Source organism: Parasteatoda tepidariorum, chromosome 10 (genome assembly GCF_982258835.1).
Source record: "Parasteatoda tepidariorum strain Cologne lab strain chromosome 10, Ptep-v5.0, whole genome shotgun sequence".
Taxonomy (NCBI): Eukaryota; Metazoa; Arthropoda; class Arachnida; order Araneae; family Theridiidae; genus Parasteatoda; species Parasteatoda tepidariorum.
The window spans coordinates 88032686-88042256 of record NC_141764.1 but is presented as its reverse complement, the minus strand read 5'-3'; positions in this window follow the sequence as shown (position 1 = coordinate 88042256).

The window sequence follows — 9571 nt, the reverse complement described above, 5'->3', positions numbered from 1 at the left end:
TGTTGCGGGTAAAAAGTATCTTCACTTAGGTATTGGTACTTTTTACCTGGAATATGTTGCTGAAAAAATTATTTTTCACACTCATTTTTACAGTAGTATACACTAAAATCACTGAAATCTAAATAAATAAGTATCATTGTAAAAATTAAGGTATAATATTTTATGGTAAAAAAGGAATCCACGTTAAAAAGAATTTCACAGTTGATGCAACCAAAGCATCGGTACTTCGTATCTTTATTTGATCCGAAATTTTTTATAGTGTGGCTTCGAATGAACATCGTTTTAAATTAATTTTAATTATTTCAAATAGTTGCATATTTTACATTTCATCTTTATTTTAGCTAAAACTTAAACTATAAACTTGCATCAATTTCAATAAAATAACAACCGTTCTACAGCAAAATAGTTTTTTCAGCTTATTAACTTCAAATCTTACTAAACTTCATGGTAAAATTAAGGAATCTGCATTAACGATAGTTTTTGGCACTCGCTTGCTATTAATTTAAATTAAAGATAAACAGTACTGTTTTCGGCAGATTTTTTTTAAATACATTTAAAAGAATAATGTGTTATTAACGTTATGTTACAGGCTTATTTTGTAACGGCTACAAATTAGGTATATAAATACATTTATTTTTGTTAACGTTATCGTTATAAGAAGTATCTTGCAATTTAAAAAAAACAAAAAAAAAAACATAGTAAACAACAGTGTTTTTTTTTCAATACTTTGCTGCTTTAGAATAGTTATGTTAGGTTCCTATTTGTTGCAGTATTTTCTATAACTTTCTATAATTTTAAAATGAATTACCACTAAATTTTCCTGATATATTAAATAGTAATGGCTGGACTCGTCTTCACAATTTTGCTGGCCATTTCCATACAATTATTAGATTATAGCATGCATCTATTTTGAATTAAACTTTCTCGCAATCTGAATTTTAATTTTTTTAAACATATTATCTTAAAAAGTATTAGGTTGGTATTTTAATCATAAAATCAAACATAATATTGGGGCACATTTGTGTGCCTTCATTTGACAAGTTGTTCTCAAGTTCTCATAAAGTAAAAGTTAAATTAATTTCTTTAAAACGTGGTTTACTCATTGGATTGATTGAATAGATTCTTTTTTTTTTCAAAACAGAGATGGTTCGACACCAGATGCCTAACCTCATGTTTTCATTTCTCTTTAAATTACGCATTAAATTACTTTAACATTTCAGTAATTTTATTAATAATTAAAATTAATTATTAATTAAAAAATTAACACCAGCAAAGGAACATGTGCTACGAGGAAATGAATAGGCACAAATAGGGTCACTAAAAATTGAAAAATAAGACAAGACCTTTTTTTACAATGCCCATCCGACTGACACTCGTCATTCAGGTATCATTAAGGTAGATTTGTTGACCACTCTCTCAGGGGCGCCTTATTAGGCTGAACAACGTTGCTTCCACACTAAGGACAAATAGTACAGAGAATGAAAAACATCCTTGCCTTGTCTGGGATTTGAACCAAGAACCTTTCTGATGCGAGACTGTAATTAATTAGTGCAGACGATATTTTAAGTTACGAAACAAAACGCAAAAACGTACTTCCTCTGAATAAACATAGCTTTTTTTTTCAGACGGATTATAATTTCAAACAAAGGTTCAAACAATGGACCTTTCTTCAAGACAAGACTTAAATCCATTAAAATCAAAAGTGGCACATATCTCTTAACATATGCAAAATTTGTGAGCCATAAAACAAGTGATTCGTGTTTTTTCATGTTTGAAGTTAAATAATGTTAAAAAACTTTGAAGCTGCATCAAAATTATTGTCTCCTTAATATGCTATCACGTTGCCGGTAGAGTCATACCATAAAAATTAATGAGGTTGAAAGAAAATATTCTTCAATTTCACCTTAATCAGGTTGCTGTGAATTTTAACGGCATTATTGTTGAAAATATATAAATTATGCTTCAAGTGACGAGATAATAAATACAAAAGCCAGAATTAAAAATATTCTTTGCTACTTTGTAATATATTCGATTAATTACAACTCCATAAATAATATGGGATGAATAGCTTTTAAATTGTTGATAGTATATAACAATGTTAAAAACCACATGGAGAAAATTTTGTGGTAAAATTACTGAACTGTACGTCAGTGACATTTCTTGTATAAAAACACAGTTCTGACAATAAAAAATATCGGAATTTTAACCATTCATTTGAAAGTTTCTTCCTCCATTTGGTAGTTTATCCCCCATATGGTAACGGTATACCGAAAATACTGATTATCAAAATTATAGTTTTTATTACCTCCCAATAAGTAAAAAAGACAAACCAGAAAAATAAATTTAGCAAAAGAAATGTTTTTTAAGCAATGTCAGAGGGTATCATGATAAAATTATTAGATTTTATCACATATTATAAAACCATATTTTATTGTTATATTTTACCACATTTTACCACATCATATATTGTATCATGTACAATATAACCATATTTATTGTAAATTTTTCCAAAACTATTACCAAAGCTCTTCGGTAAAAATTACCAACCTTTTGGTTGTTTCTGTCAAGCCAGAAACACAATAAATTTTACGATATTCTGGTTGTTTTTTATTATACTTCTTTTTGATATGTATGATTTTGTAGAGAGCATGATTCAAGCATGAGATTGATTTATGCTGTTTCTGACACATCACCATACACACCACATTTTCTTCGCGCACACACTAGTTCGCTAAGAACTGCAAAAATGATAAAAAGAAAAGAAACCAAGAAAAAATTATCCATTTTTAAAAATTCTAAGAGTTTTGTTATTTTCAAACAGATAACTTCGTAAAAGACAAGAAAATTCAATAATACTAAATTATAAAACAAATAATGAAAATAATTATAAAATTAACATAAAGTGCATTTAATATAAGAGCATAAAATAAATATAAGGCGCATAATTATAAAATTTGAAGCATTAAAAAACTTCTATAAGTAAATCAAATTTGAAAAATTACACGAAATCAAAGATTTATTTAATTTCGAAGCCCCCTTTAAAAAAACTAAAAATAGTTAATCAAAGAATATCATTAATATTACTAATTTCTAATTATATTTGAAAATATCTGAAAAAGAACAAGAAAAACGAAGTCAGATTTATCATTAACAAAAACACAAGATTTCAATACATAAAGTTAAAAAAATAACTTCCTTGGAAGTAATTTATTTTTACAGATCATTATTAATGCAAAATTGTTTCTTAGAAACACAGATTCCTTTTTAAAAATGCCTTTAGATTTTTTGATAAATAGATAATAACATTTTGGCTACATTCATTATTCAAACAAAAATATTTTTTTTAAGAAACATTATTATAATAATTTTACCTCTCTTTATTTATAAAGAAAGCTAATTACATATTAATTTTGCCCTAAAACCAAAATCCTTTTTAAATATTACTTCATTTTATTCAATTACAATGAAATGCGAGCATTCAAATGTACTGAGTAAATATTAATCTTCATCAAGAACTTTAACCAAATTAAATGCCTTCATGTATTTCAATATCTAAACTATTCCATTTAAAGTGAAAAAAAGAAGATAAAAGCTATTTATAAAGTAAAGCGTTGCAAACGTTGGGCTTTAAAAATTTTGATTAAAACTTATCATGAATTCCCGTTCGAAGTTAGTTTTTTTCATTTAAAAAAGCAATGTGTTGCTGCATTGTTTGCCTTTTCTAAGAACAAAAAATTATAAAAGTTTGAAGAGGAGAACAAAAGAGCTGGAAAAGACAGCGTTTTAAAACTCATTACTTGATGTAAAGGGAAAGTTCTTGGCTTCCAAATAACAAAAGGATATAAAAAAAAGCAAATTTAATGTTGCTTTCTGGGATAATATTAAAGTGAAAGAAAAATCTAAAAGATGGATTGTGGAAATCTATAAATATTTATATAACAAAGCTTTAAACCAAAGCCTTTTATGTTCTTTTTCCTTATAATACAAATCAAAATTTAAAATTTTCTTTTCGCTATTATACTGTTTAGAAATGTATTGCTTATTTCTATTCAGATATTCTGTTAGTAAAATATGTTTACATTTCTGTAAAAAGGTTCTTTTTTAAATAAAATAATAAAAAGAATATTTTACATTAAAATAGCAAGCTTTCGTTATTATTCTTGAATTATTTGGATCTAAAAAAAGCAAAGTATGCTTAAATATTTTCATGACTACCACAACCTAATAAGAGTTTCAAAATATAGCAATAAATAAGATTTTTTAAATCAATCAATCAATAAAATTTTTAAAACGTACGGAATAGCAATTTTAATTAGTTTATTTTTGAGTTATAACTCAACTTCATCACAAAAAAAGTTTCTGAATTTTTTTCGGGAAGGGGTAAAATTAAAAGCCTGTAAGGTATTATTATTAATAGGAAATTTAATATTTACCTGAAAAATTCACAGTGGGAACTAAGAAGAAAAATAATTAATGAAAGAGTTTTTATTCATCCCCAGTACTCAAACTCTTGGAACCTGTTTGTCAAGCTAATGATCTGCTATCATTCTGGCATACAGCGTAGACATTTTAACATTGAGCTAAATTTGTTTGGAAACTAGTAGTAGAAAAGAAGAAAGCTACAATGGTTCTCTTTTGACATCGATTTAGAATGCACTCTAATTAATATTGAGACTGTCCACTAATTATTATTTATGTTACTCTAATTAAAATCTCTAATTAAATTATTTCTAATTGGATTATATCTAATTAATATTCTTACAACGGTAGACAAGGGTATAATTTGATGTAAAAGTTGAAAAATCTATCATCAGTTAAAATTAGTACATACCAATCATTTTTTCATCTTAAAATGAATTTGAACTTTAAAAAACGGTGTGAAAACCATTTCTAAGCAGAGATTTAAAGGTTTTAGTTCAAAAATATAATAACAGTTACATATCTATATTTTATTCACTTAATAATCTGGAATTTGTAAAGTGAAACATGGAAATTAAAAATCATTCTTACACTTTTCAAATTGAAATATAACATTCCGATTTATAAAACTCCATTTTATAGTTAAACTCTTTGCCCTATCCACCAAATCACATTGAGCTGTGGCCATCCGATAAAGTAATGATTATCTACCTCTTTGAGATTTAATCTCTGCTTTTTCCGAACTTTAAGCTGCAGGCTACCCTACAGTAAAAAAAAACTGGTTTCTCTTCTGTTCGTAAAAATCATGCTTAACAGGAACATTTTTGTACAATCTCTCCCCGGGCCTCAACTCTCAGGAGGCAAATCACTTTGACTTAGGTATCTAATAAGGAAATAAACAGCATAATTGAACAATTGCAAATTTATGAATAGTACCGTTTAATTCTTCTTATAGATAATATTTCTATTCATATTTCTCTTTTTTTCCCCAAAAGATCCTATTGTTTACAATTAAACGCATATTGACCAGCCAATAAATTGGAAATCTTCAATTAATTGATTATTTGACTTTTTTTGCGCTCGGATAACAGACCGTATCAATTTTTCTATTCATTATGTGTCATTACGGATGCCCATTACGTGTGATTGGTGTTAAAGAGTGTTGTGTTGTTGTTTCCAATACCACTTGACAATACCAGCAAGACTGCTTGGTAAAACCAAGCGAATTGAAGGCAAAGGGTGCGTTTTGTGTTTTTCAGTGGAGCAAACTATGTAGAAGAATGCGATTTCAGCTACATGCACGTCACAGCCCTTTCATATAGCAGGTCCATTCATACATCTCCATTCATTCACAGATCGTAGTTTTAACTGAGACCAGACAATGATCAATATCCAATTCAGTACCCCCGGAGGTATGTTTTGTTATGGGAATATGAAGGACTCAGTGACTCAACACATTTATCGCGCACCAGTCACCATTTACTACACAGAGCCGTGTGTATCGAATTCGCGACCTCTTGGACATGGTTCCGATGCCCTACCAATAAGGCTATCCCAGCCACGTGGCTGAAGAACTACATTAGATAACTGTGCTCAACCTACAGAATCATCTTGTGAATTACATGGAAATCATGATGCATGGTACTGTAGTCTAGAAGAAGGGAGACAATTATACTAAATAATAGCACGATGCTCAGAATATTCTTATTGAATAAATATAAATCTTGGTAAATTGTGCTGTTATCTAGTAAAAACATGAAATTTCGCTTTTATAACAGCAGAATACACTGAATCATATTATTGCTTACATGGAAATCAAATTATTTATTTTCCCAACAATGCTCTTTTAAACAATACTGAAATGTGGATTATCATTTAATTACTCCTTCATATATAAACACCAAGTACCAAACCTATAATTTGGTTTCATTTTTTATGGAAAGAAATTAATTAAAAAAAACTCTAAATCATTTTTTTTAAACTTCGAACTTTGATCTTTAATTTTACATAATTTCTTCTTTTTGGCTTAAATTAATTTATTTTACATTTACTTTAAAAGCTATTTACTTTTCCCATTCGAATAACTCAATAACAGGACCAAAATGAATTTAAAGCATAATACAGACAGTATAAGCAAAACTAATCAGAATGTTCTTCAAAACTAATCAAATATTAAGAAAAATAAAAAATAATTCCAAGTTTCACAAACTTTAGTCTCTATGTTCGGAAATAAAAAAGAGAATGCATTTAATCCCTAAAGCTTAAAAAATAATACTGCTATAGACAAACGCACAAAAACCACCAGAAACTCTGATTGCTTTGATTTTTTTTAAGCAGAAATAAATTAGTTTTGATTTAAGTCTTTATTGAATTTCTAAGATTTTTTTTTTCTGTGTGAATCAAAGAGATTATAATTAGAAAAGGAAATAATACGAAAACCACGTCGTTCATTCCAGGATTATTTTTTAAAACAATAGTAGCAATAAATGTTATTTCCCCCCCCCTTTAAATTGATTTATTTTTAGAAAAAAAGTAAATGTAGTGCACTTTTCTAGAATATTTGAACCAAAAAAAAAGAAATAATAATAATATAAAAGCATTTTTACGATCTCAAAAAAGGCATCGTAGACGTGAGATGCGTTGTTAAAAGCAAAAATATTTTGATATTATGAAATGAAATATATATAAATTAAAAACTACACAGTTTATAAATACATAAAATTGATTTTCATTTACAATTTTACACTTCTTTATATAGAAAAGCGAAAGTCTGTCCGTATGTAGAGAACGGCAGCAAAGATTTTGATCATGTTTTTTTCTACAGTTTGCAAATTTTTATACGGTGCACAGTGGGTCAGAAGACCATGATCTTTGGCCAAACATCAAAAATTAAATTTCAACTAAAATATGTTCAGGCAGCTTTAATATCGCCCAAATTAAGTATTCATAGTCATTCCAAACATTATAATTTACTTTTTGAACCGACGAGAGTACAATGTAGTGAAAAATATCATAAAATTTTTTTTTTTAAATGTAACTTTTAAATTTATATTTCAGAAATATATATAGGAATTTCACCTTTCTGTTACATTTTTATCAGAGCAATTAGTCTGAAATTAAAGTACAATTTTTCAATTTGTTGGATTAGTTAATACTCTTGACAAACTTATGGTTTATATCTTATCATTTAACATTTTACAATGTTTGAATCACTTTCGAAACTTATCTCCAAACAGTTCCACGAGGTAATTAGCTAAACTTTTTTTTGTTGTCTTCTTTGATGTTTCTTCTTTCGAAAAAATCTGCCCCATCTCACCCATATTGCAAAGGTGGACTAAATGTACCGAAAAACAAAAATTATGTTTTTTTTCATGTTTTCGCTTTATTTTGTAATTATTTCGCGTTATTGAAGTTATACTTCTTATGAGACTTCCAACAAGGTTGCGTTAAACGTTTAACGCTACATTTTTATTGGCCGGGAAATCACGTGGTAGGATTCAGTTTTCCCTCATTCATTTCCATATTGTTTTGGTTCTCACTAGCATAAAAATAATAAAAGTCGTAAAAGTATTGTTTTTCAATAAAACCTTTTTTAGTTTGATTCGATACACATACAATTTAATAGGATAGTATTTTTTATTTTCATATTTAATGTATAACAATTGTAAAAAATGAGTGAAAACAATCCCACGGACAATGCGACGGATACACACATACATTATTAATACAAATACATTTCCCAGGGCGAGACGATGAGGCAACCACAAGCACTTCCACTGGTTCAAGAGGTCCACGAGGGAAAAATGCACAATATTACCGTGATTACTGAGCACGGAAGCGAGCGGAGCAGGAAAAAGAGTCGTTGAATAGAACTAGTGATCCTTCAACGACTGCTGATTCTTCTACAATTAACGTCGCAGGTTGCGAAGTTTGACTTCTTCCGCGTGGAGGGACTCCACGCACTATTTTTTTTTACATCAGATGTATTCTTTTAAATTAATAAAATTTATAAAAGTTAAAGTTTGTTCCGCTTGAGAGAAAGAAAACTCAATTAAAATTTATTGGCTCGCAATTGAACCTTTCAATTGCTAACCCAAAGATAATCAATAATAGCTTTTTTATAATTTCAAATATTATTATATGCTGTATTATCCATTTTAATAGCGAATTCAGCAAGATATCTATTTTTGACAAATCTGAAAAATTCTTCAAAGCGCCTATGATCCGAAAGTGCAGACATGTAAGATGCAAAAGTTAAATCCACTCTCACTTGAACAATATGAGTTTATGTATCTCTCATTTGGTGAAACAATGACGTAACTGCAAAATCAAGCTACGTCATTGTTTCACCAAATGAGCGATATATAAAACACTGTATATTCCCGCTAAAATATCGAAAGAGATGTTAGAAAAGTAATAAAAAATAAAATAAATAAAAAATTAATCTAAATTTATTCATTTTTTTGCCATTGGTCGCTGCTTTTCAAAGTAAAAATGATTTTTTTTATAACGCTCATTTGGTGAAACAATGACGTAACACAATTTTGCAGTTACGTCAATGTTTCACCAAATGTGCGATATTGTTTTGGTGTTTGACTTCATGTTTTAAATCTCGAAATGTTTTAAATTCTACTAATTTAAAATGGTGGACCCGTTGGCGACGACTAGTGAAAGATAAATTTTCATAATATTTTAATTATTTGCAAAAAATAATTTTGAAACAAATAATCCAGAAAAAAACAACACCATTTCATCAAAAATAACGTTTACTAAATATAAATATGAAAAAACGGAATTCTTATTGCAACATAAACTCATCTGTAATGTAAGCACTGTTAAAATAATTAAATGAAATAACACATTTACTTTTACAGAACTTCTATTATTAACTTTCTAAGGGATTTACACTACCAGTATTAATCAAATGTTTTACTTTACAAAAAGTATAAAAAAAAGCTCAGAACTGCTCTGTGAAGCTACAAAAATTCTTCTATTATAAAAAAAATTTTAAAAATCAATTTTTTTAATTTTTGATGTGTCTAAAAACATTCTGCTTCACTGTATACTTTTCATTTTATTTCAAATCAAAATAGCAATATTTAAAATTGAGTTCAGCATTTTTGCTTCTGTGAAAATATTCTAAGATTTCTAA